General features: G+C 31.1%; 1 protein-coding gene across 1 annotated transcript in view; it reads right to left on the reverse strand.

Moving 5' to 3' along the window:
- Positions 1-18273, reverse strand: part of LOC129221389 (dopamine receptor 1-like) — a 33313-nt gene extending 15040 nt beyond the window's left edge. The window contains exon 1 of the mRNA XM_054855861.1: positions 18160-18273. The gene's annotated coding sequence lies outside the window, so the exon portion shown is untranslated. The remainder of the gene's footprint in view (positions 1-18159) is intronic.
- Positions 18274-19825: the final 1552 nt, after the last annotated feature.

Genomic DNA, 19825 nt, shown 5'->3' on the forward strand with positions numbered 1-19825 from the left:
CACGCACACATGCACACGCACACAAACACATACACATACACAAAAACACACACACATACACACAACTACCCACACATTCATGCCTGCACACACTCAAACACACACACGCATACATACAGACACACAACTACCCACACACTCATGCCTGCACACAGACATAAACGCACATGCCTACGCACACATACAACCTACACACATACCCCTCCACACACACAAACACACGCCTACATACACACTCATGATTGCGAAAAACATGATTTGAATTCAAGAGGTCAAAATTCAAATTAATTTTTTTAAATATGAAGTTAATTTTTGTTTTTAATGTTTTGTACAATTAGTGGAGTGCTTGCAGGCAAAGTGGATGGGGCAAAGTGAAATTCTTCATTTCTTTTATTTATTCAATCCTTTATTAAATTACTTCGTTTCTTTTATTTGTTATCCTGTACAGCAGCACCTACCATTACTACTAGTACCATCTCTTGTCCTAAACAGAAAAGAGGTTCACCTACCGTTTGTACTGGCTATCTCAAAAAATTTTACTTTGGCACTTACATCCCTTTGCTTCTAACTGCCTCATATTTACTCCTTTTTAATTAATATATATTTAATAAATTCTTTTTAAGCGACATGTATTGAGATTGAAGCAAATATTTCTGTTTCAGTTTTAAAACCTGGTGACAAGCTAAATGATAGAAAACTATTTGTTTATGATCATCCCCCCCCCCCCCATATGGAACGTAATTTTATGTTGTTGTTAGTTAAGTCCAGTGGTTCACGTACTTTTATGGTGTGTTAAGTTTGAAGTCCAGTGGTTCAGTGATAGTGCTTCGTGCTTCCACGCCGCAGGCCCGTGTTCTATTCCTGGGATTGACATGGTCGACTCAGCCGTTCATCCCTTCAGTGGGACGATGGAAAGATTACCAAACGTGCTTGGGAACTGAACCCTGGGGGTTCCGCGTTCGGCTGACCATCTAACCGGAACATCTGCCTTACACCCCAAGCCCTTGGTCAGGAAAACTGAGATGGGCACAGTATGCCTTGGCCCTCATGGACTGTCGCGACACTGGGTTTGGTTTCGGTTTAATTTCATACTTTCTTCTAAAATAATTATTAACAGGAGCAAGCAGTAGTTTTTAATACACACTAAAAGTTCATTATTAAAAGAATAGCTCTCTATATACAAAGGTAAGAATGAATTTTAAGATTCTATTTATTATGAAGTGTTTTCTAAGATGAGGTAAATTGAGTCAACGCTTTGGCTTAGCTAAGTGCAACATTACTATAATTCTTTTTGACTCTGAATGAACTTTGGTCCAAGATTAATACTGAATGTTTTGCAATAAAAAAACAAAACAAATTGTTTCACATTATTTAAAACTCTAGAAAGTATTTTTATCTTGATAAAGCAAAGTTCTTTTACAATTTTAATCCCTAAATAGAAGTTTAGAATGAACAAAATGACTTTTTTTTTATAGCTGTTGAAAATATTTGTTTGAATAATAGGTAAAAAATATATGAAATTGTTGTGCATTTGTACCGTTAAATGAAACCAAGGTAAATTTGTGTCACTGTATCCTTATTTCAAAAACAATATTTATACATGATTGTTCAACTTTACCCTAATTTCAGAGCTAGCACCACTTTACTCCACCATAGGAAAAAGTGGGGATATCAAAACATGACCTTTCCAAATGCGACAATGCGGGAAAATAATCAACCAAAATTAAATGGTTCTGCTCTATGAATCTGAAATATACATGTATAAAAGGATTCAGAAATTTCATTAAAATAAACTTTTTAGTTTGAGTAAGGTTCTTTTCTAAAAACATGCCTGATTTTAGACCCACTTTCCCTCACTTGACTCAACTTAAAATGATAATAACAAGAAATTTATAATTTCATAATACCATAAATAATTTTTGACCTACAACCAAATATTACTGATTGTTATAGATAACTTTTTCCTGACTGAAACAGATTGCGTGTGTTACTAAAAAAATTAAAGTATTACCAGATAGGTGGCGCTAAATGCCGTAAACATGTCACCATTTCTTTTTGTTCTACATCCAGCTACTATTCAAGTTAGAAAAGTTGGATACTGGCTCTGACCAGAAAAATGGTTACTCGGGTGATACAGGACTATCTGAACAACTGTCGCAGAATAAATAAATAAATGAATAAAATACATTGAATAAAAATTAATTTGATCCAGATGAGTTTAACTATTTCATTTTCCTCCACGTTCCCCTACTAGCTGGTTGTTTGAAACCGTTCCCTTTGAATATGCAAAAGAAAAACCCATTTTGATATGAACTATAGTCAATCATTTTCATTAATAGCTACTACTTCTTTCCAAATCTAACAAATTTTTCTAACTTAAATTTTTCTTATAAATAGTATTTAATTAGAAATACGTATATCAATTTTTTACTATCACGCATTTATGTAGTTTGGTTAAGATTTAACATTGTGTGATTGATGTTTATATTTAAAAAATAATAATCAGGTAATAGTAATACGGTGCCCCATTTTAGAGCCCTGTAATTTTCAACTGTTCCATTAATCTATGAATGTTATCCAATTACTAGATCATAAACTAATTTTCAGTTTCATGGGTGCTCTTTATTAGGCTTCCTATATGTCTTAACTTGGATTTTTTATATGATAATCAGAAACATTAATGATCCAAATGGCCCATTATTGATATATATGTGGTCCATTACTTGTGCACTTGACGATTATTATTAACCAAACCAATATGTTTGCTTAAAAAAGTGCTTAATTGCTATTTTAGTGATGGTGCTCATAACTGTTTAAAAGCATAAAAAAGCAGCTATATTTTGCAGTTAGTTTTGTTGTTTAAGTGCCCCAACTTTGAAGGGCCCATTACTGTTAAGTATAAGATTCAGTATACCCATTACTGGAGCATAATGATGGTTAAGATGTGTTTTTCTTTTAAATTAAATTATACTTTGAATGATTTTATGCATTAATAATGATGCAGGAGGATTCGAACAGTAATCGAGAATAAACAATCTTATGAGAGAGTTATTGAAAACTTTAACTCTAACTGACTTAATGTCCTTAGGTAGTCCATCATTCGTACACCATAACATTCATGGAAATTTGCATCTTCGAATTTCGAGTGAAATCAGATACACAGTGATTTCGATACAATTTAGGACAATCCTATTATTTTCTATGCCTTATGTAGAGCTTTAAATTTTCATGATGAAATGGATTCAATTACATGCCATAGTAAATTTAAATATTAAAGTTAAGTTTCATAGCAGACTTCTCAACAACATTGATTCTAGAACGCCTGTTTAGGTTTGGAGAGGAATGATTTAATTCGATTTGTGTTCGAGCTAAATTATACCTGTTTATAATCAAACTTCTCGTAATTGCAGGGGAATTGCAACGTAGTATCTAGGGCGATTCGAAATGGAACAATGAGATTTATTTAGAGTGGCAATCTTTGAGTTATAGATTGGAGCATCGTATTATGGCGTACAATGTATGATTAGTGTAATGTTACGCTGGTTACGGATGTCAATATAATTAATGAATGTTTGTAAGTTCGAAACTGCATTCACATATTTATTTTGCGGCTATGAAAGGAATGTATTTGTTGCAGGGTATGTTAATATCCAAGTACATTAGTACAGTAGCACGCCGATGTACCAGCAAGATAAAAGCAGATATCTGCACTAGAATTTAGTTATAGTTGCGACAAATTTGTTGATACAATGGATGTAAAGCTTTATTCATGGATAACGTTTTTTACTTCCTTTTACAAAAAAGGAAGTATTGTATTCGCGAAAAAATTTTCACTCAAAAATCGGCCTTAATTTCCATTTTGCTCACCTCCAAATGAATGTTGAGTTTTTTTTCGACCCGACCACACGTACATACAATGACTCCCAAAAGTCTTCGTACACCTACGACTTTCAACGAAATAGGCCCCAATCCATTGGTTAGAATTAATATTTCGGAATAGGTATTTAATTATAAGATCTATGATCAACTTTTAACAAAACTACATGAAAAGGTTTTAAAAAATATTAAAACTTAATTTTTTAAAAATCAAAAACCAAAAAGTGTCGGAAATTTAATCTCACAAAAGTCTTCGTACACTTTATAAAATGTCTATATATTATTGAATAATATAACTTTTAATTAAGTTATTGATTAGAAGAATATCATATAGTATTCATAACACCTTTTAAACGTCTGGAAATAGATTTCATTCTTTTTCTTTCTTTTTTATGCGTAATTTCTGAGTAAGTGTTCAACCACACTTCGAGTCTCACTGTTTCTAGCTCTATTTTCGTCTTAAAGCCTTATTTTCGTAATCTAGTCTCCAGATATCTCTAAATACGTTACATTAAGTTAAAATCTGGAGATTGAGAGGGTATTTTCTAAACTGAAGGACAATTTTCGAGGCACTAGACGCAAACGTTGAAAACCGTTATCTTGATTAAAAAAAATAGAGCCGACTTCAAAATTGCTCTAAAAAGTGAAAAATAATTTTATTCTTTAAACACCATCGATAATGCTTTAAAACATAATTTTTGAAGTTGGCGCAAAAGCAAAACGTAAAATCCAGTGTAAGCATGCTTCATTCATATTTTTTTTCAGAAAAGCATCTAAAGTTACGAACGAAACATTTATATCGTTATTCAAATATGCTGTCATCAATGCATAATGCATGTGATAGTGAAGAAACTGGACCTGGTTAAATTTATAGTTGTAGTTGAGTTTTGGCTGTGAATGATTTTATCTTTTGTTTTTGCGCCAACTTCAAAAATTATGTTCAGAAGCGTTATCGATGGTGTTTAAAGAATAAAATTATTTTTCACTTTTTAGAGCAATTTTGAAGTCGGCTCTATTTTTTTTTTTTTCAAATTTTTTTTATTTCATTCTTTTTAGTGTAAATGTAGGTATTTCAGAAATAGTAAGCAGTTACCATCACGAAACTTCACCTCATTTTTTTTCCTAAAAATGCTCCATATTACTATCAACACGCTTTAAACTTTAAGTGATTGGCACTAAAAACGTATCTTTGTTCCTCTCTGGAATTCATGTGTAGTTATTTTAATTATAACCATTTATTTACTACGTTTTCCTTAACTAATTTACATTTCACAGCATCTAAGTTGCTCATGATGCAATCCTGTATTTTCTTACTTAGTCCCGATCATCCATTATTGGCATAGATGATAACGATAAAAATACTACTGTGTGTTTGTGTGTAGTTGAGGCAAACCTAATGGTAGCGTTTTGAAGGCCTAAGCAGATAATAATCACTGCATCACCTCGCTTCCAGATTAGGTTTACCCCCACTATGGAGCAATAGCACTGAAGAAGGGAAGACTTTGATCATTCACATAGGGTTACTATAAATCAGCAGGGTTACCAAAATAAAATTATTTACGCCAAAAATTAGACGACAGCGCCAGATTCCCGATTATCGAAATATCCCCTTGAAGAAACTCGATGCTTGCTTCAGAGAAGCCTTCATTCAAAATTATCATTACAATTACTATTAATAATACTGTCGTATGGCACCAAACTTTCATAACAATGAGTTTTAAATTTAATCATTTCATAGGGAAATTGCATGAAATTTATTGTTTTTTTGCCCATAACTTTTTTTCTAAAGGACAAATATGGTCAAACAAAGTAATTGGACTTAAGTTGAGCCATCCCCTATCCATTAAAAAACTAATCATCAAAATCGGTTCACTAGGTAAGACGCTGTGAGTGGACAAAAAAAAAAACATACATACATACATACGGTATGAACTGATAACCGCCTCCTTTTTGAAGTCGGTTAACAAAGTTGTTTCCAATAAATAAATTTTTGGCTAAGAGTTCAAAATTTGTTTTTAAAAATATTTAAAGGAGCAGCATGATTCATTATTTCATCAAAAAATTACAAACTACCAAGTCCTGATGCTGATATGCACCCTCACACTAGAACACCTCCACCGTCCTGATTAACTGATCCAAATAAGGTCTTAAGATTAAGTTCGTAATTTTTTCTTCTACTTACAGTTATGCACTAATTTAACCAAAAATGTTGAATTAATGTTTATCTGTAAGTAAGACATGATTTTAAAACGATTTTATTTATTTATCATAGATTTTGCGACGAAAAGCGTAAGCTTTCTGTTTTACGCTCGACCAAGAAAATTTCTGCGGGAAGAGGTCCCATTTATTCCAGCTATTCAGAGAACTTCACGAACAATTTTAGGTGAAAATTAAAAGTAAAATGCTTCATTTAACTCTGCAGAAACTTTTACAGCACTCAAATGTGTATTTTTCATAATTTTTTTAACTTTAAATCTCCGATCACGTTTCGTCAACTTTGCCGGTTGACCTTTACTTACCTTGTTTTCGGTCCGTTTCCTTTCTTTAAATTATTTTATCAAGCACTTTACTATACAACCAAATAAATTAACTAATTTAGAGACATTTCAAACCAATTTACCACTACTGTGGGAAAAAAATTCAAATTTTGAATGCTGTTTGCGGTTTTTTACGAATACCAGCCTTTTCACAGTAATAAGCACAATATTAAGCAATCAATAAACAAAAAAATTTAAGCCAAATGACTTATAAGGGTCAACACAATGCGAAAATATTAATAAAACGACATACGATAATTTTAATCATGAATTTATTCGAAAATATTTGAGTGCACGATGACTTTTGTGGCGTTTTATTTCTCTGTCTCTTCATTTTCTGACCCACTTCAAAAAGAAGATCCGTCAATATTTTGAAAAAAACCAATGGGTTGTATTTAGAATGACATAGGAATGATGTGAAAAAATATTGGACTTCATATTCGAATTCAGTTTCGAGTTATTTTGGTTTTACTAAAAAATTTCAAAGTACACTTTTGGGAGCCACTGTATGTACCTAAGAACGTATAGACGCCCAAAATACCCATTTTGAAGTTTCCCCGAATTAATTACAACGAGTTTTCTCGTCACGTCTGTATGTACGTATATATGTGTATGTGTGTATGTATCTCGCATAACTCAAAAACGGTATGTCCTAGAAAGTTGAAATTTGGTACGTAGACTCTTATAGGGGTCTAGTTGTGCAGCTCTCCGTTTGGTTGCATTCGGGTGTTTCTAAGGGGATCTTTAGCTCTTTTTTGGGGGGAAATCATTGTTAATTTCGATGCAAACTCAAGTGGTGTTATAATTTGGAGGCCGCTTGGCGATATATCGCCAGTCTTTTGGTCGCCAAGTTTTGTCGCCTACTTGGCGACCAATTTGGCGATTTTTTTTAATTTTTTTTTTAAAATTTGGTTTCAATGTGGCCATTGTTGGTGATATTTAGAGAGTTAGAGAGAGAATCACATTAAAATTGCAATAATAGGGAAATAACATTAAATTAGTGTAAAAGGAAGTCATGTCGTGCGCACATCAGCTTGTTTTAAAAAAGTTTGATTCAATAAATAGTTCATACCTGCACAAGTAGTAAACACTGCTCTAGAATCTGATACTTATGGGGAAAATAAAACAGATAAGAACACAGGCGCTAAAAGATCAGCTAAATATTAGCAGAAAACTAAGCATTGCAAATTTAACTCCATTACATTCTTTTGTAATTTTGGCAGAATTATATAACTTCATCCGTTAATTTTGTTTCCTGTACATGCGTCAACTACTGGTGGTTTTACTTAATGGGAATAGAAAATCGCCAAACAAACTAAAAAGAAAGTAAAATTAATTTGGATGGTAGTTGATAAGGATTTTGACAAGAAGATTGTCAGTGAAAGAGAACAAAGGTATTTTTAGGCAAAGGAAAGGATTTCAGCGGGTGAGTGGGATAGTAAGCGGAAAATACTAACACTTTGTTAGTACATAACCCAAAGAAGTTAGATAGAATATTAATCTACTAACAGACACTTTGAAAACATGCAAATCAACTACAACGGTTAAATGAAGTGATGCATAAAGCAGATAGTAAAAATTGTTCGAAATGAATACATCATACCGGCATTGATAAAAATTCTTTTTAAAGGGATTAATAGTTAAAAATTTTAAGCTGATTGTAATTCAAAAAAAAAAAAAAAAAAAGTCACAAGTGGTTCAGTACAATGTTCTAAACTGTTCATCATTCAAAGGAACGGCCCTTCATTTTTCAGGAGATCATGCTTCACCGTTCATTTTAGGGAGTCGGTGTTTCAGACCCTCTCGTTCATGAACGAAACATACCTAGAAAGGCGATAATGGGTTTTAAAAATGCATATGGCTCATTTTTCTCAATACTGAAATAATTCTAGCAGTAGTGCATTTTTCAAGGCAATCAAAACGAAATAATTATAGTGAAACCTAGAGTCATCGTTTTTCCCACGTTTCACGTGTTTTTGCAGCAGGTCCCAATTTTTCCATGCATTAATAATCTTAATTTAACTCCGATAGAAAGTTTGTTATTTATGATTTTCTGCATTTTACGTTTTCCCTTTGAAGTAAAAAAAAAGAAAGGAACCTTATAAAATAAGTATTATGTTTCCTTTTGTACTTTTTAAAAATTAATCCACGCTATTGAAAATTAATCTATGAGAACAGGAATGTTACTGTTCCATCCGTAGGCGTCCTTATGAGATTTACATCCGCCAATGAAGATGAAAGAGGATAACCTGAAGTATAGCCCGTCCCTTCTTTCAATATTTTTAAAGGGCTTACAAATAGTAAAAACACTATTGTCTTTCTTGTAAATTCCTCGAAAAAACTTGCGAAATATTTCAATCCTAGAAGATGCTGCATTTCTTTTGAAGTCAATGACTAAAACACACGATACTATTACGGACTATGTATTTTTAGCTTTAACACCCGGATTTGCAACTAAGTGTGTTAAACTGATCTGAAATGGTATGTACTATAATGTTCCTTTCGTAAAATATAGATATTATATACTTTAAAAGAGTTATCTTTACTACCTTTAGTTTTTTTTATTTGATATTTCTTTCTATGTATTCCTCGTATTTTACGTGTTTCAACCCAGTTCCTTGAGAAACTTAAAATCGGGGTTTCACTGTATGTCTAGAAAAACTGCCGACGGCAGAAAGTGAGCTTAAAATATTTTTGGAAATATGATATGTTTCCAGCCGTCAGAGCGACAGTTTCAAATATTTAACAACAAATGCTATTGATTAAATCCGCTATTTAAACAATACACGTTTTACGTTTTCTTTCAAGATACAAATCTTTGAAATGCCGCCAGTGCAGTTTTCTTTGTTTATATTTAAGATTTCAGGTTTCACAATGTGTACAGATGATGTTATGCAGTAAATGTATCAATGGCTCTATTCATAATCCAGCGAAATGATTTGATTCATTGTTTTTTTAAAGCGTATATGAGGGTCGTTCATTTTATGTTTTAAAATTGTTTCCGAAATGAAACTGGAGTTCAGCTGCTTGTAATTTCAGTAGCAAGTTAAAAAACCAGGAATCTTTAAGAGTTCGGAGTGTCGAATTTCTAAAGTCCGGAACATTACTATTTCATATCACATTACCTTTTCTTTTTCTAAGAAATAAGAGATAATTATCGTGACATATAGGTGCAAGTCGTAAATAGAGTTGACCTGACCTTACTAAAGAAAATAGATAAAATAGATAGAATCGAAGAAAGTTAACGTTCCAAAAACAAAAATATATTCTACTAAATTCATTAAAAAATAAACGAAAACAAGCGAGCGAACAAGGCCAACAAATGGGGTCGTTTACAAAATTTTAAAAGTAATTTTTTCTGTAAGAGCATGTCTAAAGACATAGGATCTGATTTTTTTTAAAATAATTTGACTAAGTTTAATATTTAAAAAAAATATTTTAATCTGTGCGCTTTCATTGTTTACATTTCTGCCAATGACATCACAAATAATGAAACGCCATTCACAGAACACAATATTTAATTCGCTACTTTACTTATCAACTATTACTTATCAACAATATGGTTGATAGCAAGCGTAGAGCGCAATGTTTAATTTACTTCTTGAGTATCATAAGGTGGAAACACGGTTGACAAATGTGCCGAAGTATATCATTTGTGACGTCATAAAGCCCACGCCTTATTTTCAAAATCGGACATTTAAAAAAAATAATTAAAAATCAAGCGTTGGGAAAATGGAAAATTTTTCTCGCTCCAGGGTATTTCTTTTGCTTATTCTATCAATTTAAGTGACTAAAAATAGTACTTTTGACTGAAGGAAACAACCTCATTACCTTTCTCCGTATAATTCGGCAGAAATGATACACAAGCGTCAACTTTCTTTTCTTTTCTCTTAAACATGCAGTATTTTTCGACATGAATATTTTTGTCTTTTAAAAAATGAGTTTTTTCAGAAAAAATAGAAGTTTTGAAAATCTCTGTGAAATAGTAACGATTAAAAAAACATCCAAACTTTAGAATTTCAATTGTCCGAATTCGGGAATTTCTACTGTATAATACCATATGTGTTCCATATTGATCATACAAAATAATAATTTTTCTCTCTAAAAATGCTCATGATTTTTAACCATATTTTGTACTTATAAAAAATGTCATTTGGGTCAAAATTTTCAACGCTAATTTTTTTAATTAATTTCATTTTTTAAAGTCTTCTTTTCTATTACCTTTACTGCACAGAACATCAAGTAGTTTCAACATGGACGATGTTTTAATACCTTGGATTAGTTAACAAATAGATTTCTTGTAACATCTCAATACGTGTAGGCAATCATTTTATGAATTGTTTTTTTAAAACCTTTAAAATTACCGTCTATTTAAGAGAAACTAATTTTCTTCCAAAACATATTTTTAGAAACAAATAACGAATTTGGCAAAACTTGACCAATCATTGAAATATTTAGCTGAGATAATTGGTCCGAATACACAACTTGTAGCAATCAAAAATTGTACATAAATAGCTTGATTATTTAAATTTTAATTTTATTACAGCAATTTCAATTTTTAAATTGGTATTTCATTCCAATTTGAGCTTAATGTTCGGAAAACTACTTAACCTCAACCACATTACTCGTTACTTTGGGTTGAAAGCTAAATGAGAAACTCGTAACTTTATTTTTTGTCATAAAAGCTGATTATTTATCACAGACTAAAGAAATTCTAAACAAAGGCTGTAAACAGAAATTCCAAAATCAGATAAGCATCATAGAAAGTTAGTAATGGACTTTTAGGCACGCCGGAAAATGGGCAGAAATGCAATGAAATTTGCGCCACGAAGTTCTTGAACACACTTTCAAGAAGCAAAATTTTATGGTTTCAGCTAGAACTGAATGGGCAATAAAAAAGCTCAGTAAATTTTAAGTAGACATTTTGCTGTAACAGAAAGCAATATTTTAAACATTACTCAGTGAATATTGGGCATTAAGTAATTTTATTGAGTGTAATCCTTTATCTTAATGGAACTTAGCTAAAATATATCTTTTCGACATGTGTTTCGTGGGTTTATTTGGAATAAACACAAATCCTGCCATTTTGTTTCGATTCAATTTAAAGCTTTCAAGTAGGCTTTGAAAGTCAAAATTTCATAATTGGCTTTCTTCTGCAATAAAGGAAAGATTCAGTGTTACTTCTTATCAAGAAATGATTTTAATAAATTTTAAAGGAAAATTAAATTACCATTCAGTTCAGGATTCTTTATTGTTTTCATCTTACGAACATATATCACGTTTGTACCAAACATTCTTGATTCCATAAAGCGGTTAATTCAATTAAGCGGCTAATTCAATTAAGCTGGGCGGTCATTCCAAGCTCGCCATTTTGCGAGATCGAGATTCTCGCTCACGCGATTGGTTGTGACGTAGAAATCTCGCAAAGTAGCATTCTAATCTACTCGAACTTATCTTGCGGCTAGTTTCGAGTAGATTAAAATGCTACTTTGCGACATTTTTACGTCACAACCGTTCACGTGAGCGAGAATCTCGATCTCGCAAGCTGACGAGCTTGGAATGACCGCCCTGGATTTTGTTCTGTTTCTGATGATTTGATTCATTTAAGCGGTTGATTCAACTAACCACTGATTCAATTACCGGCGTCACTTTAAAATTTATGAACAATTTCGTGGACTAATGTTTTTTCTTTTTTGTCAAGAAAAAAGAAAAATACAGGCATTAAAAAGTGTAATAAATTAATTAATGGGTCACATTTTTACTATAATTTTCTTACAACAATACTTAAATTTGAGGACAAGAAATAATAGGAATATAAGTAAACAGATCTCGAGGTAAAACCATGCATTAAAAAATACGGTCAATTTAAAAAATAAGTGAGATGTAACAAGTGGCAAATGTGTCCTCATTGTAGATATTGTTGATTTTCTTACAGCAAATTTTAAATTTGAGGACAAGAAATAGCAGGAATATAAGTAAACAGACCTCGAAGTAAAACCACGCATTAAAAAATACGGTCAGTGAGAGGTAACAAGTGTCAAATGTGTCCTCATTGTAGCGTTGCTAACCATCAAATCAAAATGAAATGGATTCTACATCGCAGAACAATATCATAAACGTAAAAACTATTCTACACTTTTACAATTATTATTGTTACTATTAATGTTTAATCAGAGCATTCAAAAAGGTAATATATGCGTTTCGAAATTTTAAAACCGTTAGTGTTTATTTAAATATATCAATTAAAAAATTGCGAAGTATGTGTTTGAAGCAAGAAATATCTCCATAGAATGTTTCATTCTGTCTTCCATTATTAATACAAGGCATGTAGGCTACATAAACCTTATCAAGCAAAACATTCACACTATTTATCATAAAAATGAATTAAGAAATATAGCTTTTAAAATACCAATCACAGTGAGAATTATAAAACTTTTTTAAATGTATAAAATTACTGCGAGAAAAAAAATCAATGCAAATTTTAAAAATAATTTATTGTTCTCTTTTTTTATAAATCTGTAGTTTTCAAAATAAATTTCCATTTATTTCATTTTGAAAAACGTTATTTATCTTAGCTATTTCATCTTGCCCCATATTTTTCTAAATATAATTCTTGAATTGGTTTAACTTTACATAAACTCTTTAGGTTAGAGGGATTAAGGATATAAATAGTTTGGAATCGTAGTAAACTTCTACGAACATTTCTTTCATCTTTTACGAAAGTAAAATCCACATTGAAAAATAATTGAAGTTTTCTTTTAAGTCAATTTTTTTTACAAAACTTTATATTTCACTAACGACATCAAAGCTTCCCATTTTCCTGAAATATAGTCATCCAATTTAGCCAAATTCAAATATAACCTTTGGTCTCATTGGAATTTGTATTCAATGGACCCCATGTTATAAAGACGAATACTTTTATATCAAGATAAATTGAAACATTAATAGCGTTATAATTCGAACCGCAGATGCAAAAAGTTTAGTTTCTACAATATTTTGAAGAAAAGCACCGTTAATTTATCGACCATAAGATATAGTTGTCAAATTTGATTGAAACATAACAAATGGTGTAAAAATGAGCAGCATTATTATTCATAGTCCACAAACAGCTGTCAGAAACGCACACAAAAAATAAATAAATAAATGTAAGTTGTAAAATAACATTAAATTAAAATCTAAAAATTGAAGCATAAAAATAAAAATACGTTGTAATAAAACATTAAATTGAATTTTACAAAAAGAAGCAGCATAAAAATGAACATAAATTTGCTTAAAATAATATGTTAGATAAATGGACATGTGCACACGTCAAGCACACCGCTTTTGAACTGTTGAAAATCAAATATGTGAATAATGTACGGTCGTCTTTGCCCCTCATTTTTAAACTATTTTTTGTTTGAGGGAATTATACATGTTGAATTTTGTGGAGTTTTACTTTAATTGGCCCCTATGCTGTTCAAAGTAAGAAAAAAATTCAAGTCAGTTTTCTGAACTTATTTTTTTTTTACGTACGACAAAAGTTTAACAATGGAATCAAAACTTGCAATGAGAAAATGTGATCAAAGTGCATTTTTTTCACGAAAATTGTAACAAACAGCTCAAACAAATGTATAAAACTTTCTACTAGGAAAAAAAAACTTTATTTTTTTTTCTAAGCTCACAGCAAAGCCAAAAAGTGTTTTCAATGTAAGACTTGAAATTTTTAAGAAACAACCTGCTATTTCTTATTAACAAAATAATATTTTACGTGAAAACGGAAAATTTCGACTAATAAGAGCAACAATAGCTTCAAAAGAATGGGAAAGAAAGTGGGACTTGTTACTTCAGGAGCTTTTGAGACAGAAACATTGTGCATTTTGAAATGGAATTTTTTAAATTCTTATTACGCTCTAATGAAGTTTTTACTGCTTTATCCGTCTTTAAAAGTTTTATTTCTTTCTACTTTGCGGATAATACATGGCAGAAAATGACCGTACAAATTTTTCTTCAAAGAGGATTCTGAAAAAAAAAAAAAAACAAAAAGATGGTTTCAAAAACTGCTTTTCTTTAGGGCACACATTTTTATTGACTCGTTCACGGACGAATTCGGGGCAGTTCAAATTGGAACTTCAAAATATGAACGAGGAGAAGTTAAAATTATAATTTCAATATATTACTGCAGTGTACGATATCTCCTAAAAGTATTAGGTTATGTAATGAAAGTAAAATAAACCCTTGTGCGAATTAATGGAATCAAGCTGAAAATTTTTAATTTTCGAATTTTTTCGCTTGTGCAATCTTTGTTTATAACAGCAGTTTAGCCTACCAGTTGATTAGGCCCTTTAAGCTCACGTTTTTTTGTCATAAATATTGTGTTTTGTTTAAGTGTTATAAATTACTACATATTATTGCTGTATTTTCTCAATCCGGTCACTTTTAATCCTTTTGTTAGCCACGGAAGAGGCAGGGCATTGTGACATTCAGTGAAAATCTGATTGCACAACAAAAGAAAAAATGATTTGTGCTTTGCTAAAAACATGGTTTAGAGACCAAGAATTCAAACAAAAGTGCAAAACTCTAGTTGCCCAGTAGAGTAAAAATGATGCTGGACAGAAAGAGGGGGGGGGGCATACTAAGTGGTGATTTTGGTTTTATAATTAAATGATGTAAATAAAGGTGGTTTTGTAAAAAAAAAAAAAGGCTTGATTCCATTAATTCGCACAAGGATGCACATAAGATGAAAAAAACTGGTTGTGTCATGAGAAAAAATATTTCTAACATCTAATTTTTCTACCAGACGATCGTAACATTCTGCGCCATTAGAGTAGTGACGCCTCTGCAACACTCAGTTTCGAAACGGTTTATTTATTTATTTTTTATTCAGGAACCACGTGCTTTTGTTTCCTTCCCGACCGAGCTCTCTTTCATAACTCTAATTACATCACATATTTTTGGAGCGTTGCGATAGTTAGCATTTAGTCAAGTTTGAACACTTTAACAGATTTTTCACTATCAATGGGCAGTTATCAAAAGTAAGTTTTCTTTTGTTCAATACATGCTTTCTAAGCTTTCTTACACTTTTGAGTTTAATGTTTCATATCTTTTTCTATAATCAATACTAGTTATGTTTAGCAGTTCCATTTAATGCTGCATTTTCATGTAATATGCATGATTTCTAATAATGGGCAATTCCATGAAATTCGAGACATCACAGAAAAAAAAAACTTCATTGTATCAGTAACCTTTTTCTTTCATATGAGGTTTTTTAACCTCATATGAAAGCTGTATTTTTATAAAACTATGCAAAAAAAGTTATAAACACATTTTTTGTAAGTTTTATAGGCAAATTTGAACAACACTACTCAGTGCCCATGTGTCGTTGTATAAGCGGCTCAAAAAGTTAATCCCTTTTTTCACTTAGAAAATTAATTGTTATGTCTACAATCTTATTTTTTATTGAAATTTATTTTACATAGGAAGAAATTAGACCAACAAAAAAACTTTAAACTGTTATAATTGTCTTTTAACATTTTTTTTTAAACTAAGCCTCATACTAATGTAACATCAGTCACAAAATTGTATAAACGTTTGCACTGCTTAAACAAAAACAAACCCAAGTTTATAAAAGTCATATTCTCTTCATTTATGATGATATCTTTAATATTAATCCCTTAAATATTTAGAAATAGTTGAATTTAATTATTTAAAACTTATTTAAAATATGTTAACATCAGTCACACAATAACATCAGTAACATTTCTCTTTTCGGTAATAAACCTCAAACAAATTGCACAATACTGCAGAAAGGCAAAAAAGGAGGCGAGATAATTAAGAAATAAAGAAAAACATGAAAATTACAAAAAGTAAAACAAAGTAGAAGCTAAAAAGAGCGGACGATAAAAAATAAATAAAATAATTTTAAAAACCTAGCATAATTACCAAAGTTAGTTCAGAATAGAACTAAAAAGTGAAATTAGATGATGAAGTAGAACAAGAGAAGAACAAATTTAAAGTATTGAAGTTGCAGGTTTAAATTATTAGCTGCATTACCCCTCTTTCAAATAATGAAACCTTGGTAAAATCTGTTAGTTATTAAAAACGCTCTTTGTTATATCTTCACAAAGGAAAACTGCAGCCGTAAAAAAAAATTTGCAACATGGAATTTGACAAACAGATACAACTAATTCTGAATGTAATACATTTGAAAAAAAGTGCTATATCATCGATACAGAAATATTTCTGAATGTCACAGCTTCATGCAAATTTCAAAGCTATCGCCATCGGACTTGCAGTCATGTTATAAAGAGTTATGTTTGAGTAATACTTTTTTTAATTCATAAGCTGCAGCAGGTGTTTAGCAACAAGACTTTTTTTTTTTGCAGTTAAGGAGGGAATCACTTTCAGCAGAGAGAACATGCTCCGAAATTGTTGACTGGAACTGGAAAACGGGTTTTTGAAGAATATGACTAAGAATTATATCACGAGAAGTTAGATGCATTGAAATTAAAAACTAAGAGTATTTAGCAACTTTCAAGACTCAAGCAGAAAAACATTGGAAATAGCATGTCAATGTGAAATGAAATTTATTATTCACATGAGAAAGGAATAAAATAATTAGCGCACTAGATGTAATAAATGCAAGAGGTATTTTTATTTTATGAAATACATCAAAAATATAACTTATAAAACTTTATTAAGGTACTTTTCTTCTAATTTAAATACAATTTTAAACAAAACATTTGCTAATTTCATTTTTAAGGAGAAATAATTTATAATTGCAGTAATTTATTGTAAATGTAACATTAGTCACAAAATCTTTGTATCGTCAGTCACGGGGGTTAAATTACTTTTATATTTTCCGTTTTTGAGTTTTTCGAATGAAATAAAGTGTTTTCATCAAGTCTAAAATCTCTACTTTAAGGGGAAAAAATCTGTTTAGATTTTACGCTATTAGTTTGAAGAGGATTTCAAATTGTATATAAGTCAATTTTCTCAATGTCTCTTCTGCGTAGCATCAGTCACGTTTTTTATTCCCCTTAATTTCACATAAAAAAATTTCCTCAAGTCTGAAAACAAGTGTGGGGACAGTGATGTACCATATCATGATATTTTAGATCAATTTCAGGAGAAACAAAGCTTAATTTCAAGACAGTGCTGAATTTGTAAGTTAAAAATAGAGTCAAGTTGTAACGTCAGCCACCGCGGACAGACCCCAATACTTGCTTTATGGAATGTCTTCAACCGCCTACGCATACAACTGCATTTCATACTTAGAAAAGTCAGTTTGACCAAAACTTTTTTTTGCAGATTCGTGTAAAATGAGAAAAATACAATGTAAAGATGCCATAAAGAGAAGATAAGTACATGTTAACAATTCCTGGTTTGCTGCGAGAAGTACTTGAAATAGTTTTACATAGATATTCAAAAAAGTTTCACTACATGGAGTTCTGTAGAAATTTCAACAAATGTGTCCAATATGACAAATTTTTTTGGAATCGCATATAAGGCGTCCATTTATTCAAGTCAAGTTGTCGTGAAATGGTCGTTAATTCCTGACGCTATTTCCACTTTGTGTGTTTTATTCAAACTTTTACATTCATAATTTGCATTCATCATTCGTACGGTTTCAACGGCAAAATGAAACTTCTTTTAAAAGTTTTAAAAGGAAACCTAGAAATTAACAATACTTAACACGAAGGATTGAAAAACAATTGTTATGATGAACCATTATAAATAAAATTTAAATTTTAAATAACAATTTAGTTACCTCAGAAGACTACATATCTGAATTATTTTTTCATCAGCGAAGTGGTTCTTTTCGATGCCATTTTACCATGAATTTTTTAACTTTATTCTTCTGTTACCTTCTATTTACTCTTCATTTATTAGGTACGTCCCATTCTAAAAAAGAAACAACAAGTTTAGAAAAACAACATGGGGTAAAACAAATAAAGTAAAGTATTAAATTCATGTAACTTAATATTAATTGCTAGAGAGAAGTCAAATCGCTTGATATCACCTGAGGGTTTTCGCTGAGGAGTCATACGAAAATAGTCAATCTATCAATCACTCAATCAACTAAATATAAATAAAATTTCAACTACCGCGGAATGTCACTAGTTGGCTATCTCTAATATTGATAAATAAATAAATTAATAAATAGTGTAATAAGGTTACTTTATGAAATTGATAAAAATTGAGACACATTAATGTGTGCAATAAATAAAATAGTATTCGATTTTTACTGATTATGACTGCTTTAGTTTTCGTCAATCGTTTCTCAATAGATATTTGCAATCGATTTCAACTTAAAATAAATTTATTTCTGAGGCACTCGTGTTTCGATATGTATTTTGTGAAGCTCGTAAAATACATTAAAATATAACGATACATTTCGAATAATGGAGAATTTTTAGCTTCCAATGTGTATAAATTTTGAAGAGCTCAAGGAATAAATACGTTTCGTCAACTTGGTTTAAACTCTTCGAAGCTGTACATTTCAATTCAAATTTCACTCAGTTATTTCCAGTTATCGTCATGATATAACCACTCTTTCGAAAGCATGCATACATAGAAACCAATTTCAGGCTGGCGCACATACCAGTATTTGTCCAATAAAACCATACAAAAACCTGAGACAAAAACCGAAAGTTTGACAATAGTTATTTTTTTGTTACTGATTGAAAGAAAGTCAAAATTGGGTGTTTACTTTTGCCAAATATTGTAAGATATGAAGTTTTTTGTTTACTTTCCGGGACATGAAATTTAGATTACTTGCTATGATATTCTGGGAAAATATCTTCCGCCCATATCCGCCATTTTGTTTTAAGAAGTTTAAAGTTGCTGAGTAAGAAAAAGCTGTGGTGTTTTTTCTCATTTCTTTGTAGATTTTTCTAAGACTGTGAAATCTTTCACCCGAGTAGAATTTTGTGATACTCCGAAAGAATTCCGAGCCATCATAGTGGATAAAAAGTTTATATTGTCAGAAGAAAAACTTAAGGAGTTAGGGAAATGTACAGATAATAATGAGTTGTGTTTTGTAGTATTAAAAAACGGACTTCAATCACAAATGGACATCTGAGAGCTATAAATAAAAACGTTTCTTGAAAAAAAAAAAAAAAAAAAAACAATGGCTCAGATCTTTTATTGTTGGCCGGAATCTGCTCAGTTGCCAGGAAGACCGTCAAAGTTCATTCAAAAGCTAAAGTGTAAAACTGCAGAACAGCGAGAGCAGGTACAGTGGTGGTAAGAAAAATTGCATTACCCGCGCAGCGAAGGGGAGGAATATCATACCGACTGCATTCAACACACAGTCAAGCATCCCGTATCCCAGATGATTTGGGGATGTATTTCTGATCAAGGAGTTGGTGGGCTTCACTTTGTGCGAGGAACATTAAACGATTAGGTGTATATTGGCATTTTAGAGGAGAAAT

Source organism: Uloborus diversus, chromosome 4, assembly GCF_026930045.1.
Source record: "Uloborus diversus isolate 005 chromosome 4, Udiv.v.3.1, whole genome shotgun sequence".
Classification (NCBI taxonomy): domain Eukaryota; kingdom Metazoa; phylum Arthropoda; class Arachnida; order Araneae; family Uloboridae; genus Uloborus; species Uloborus diversus.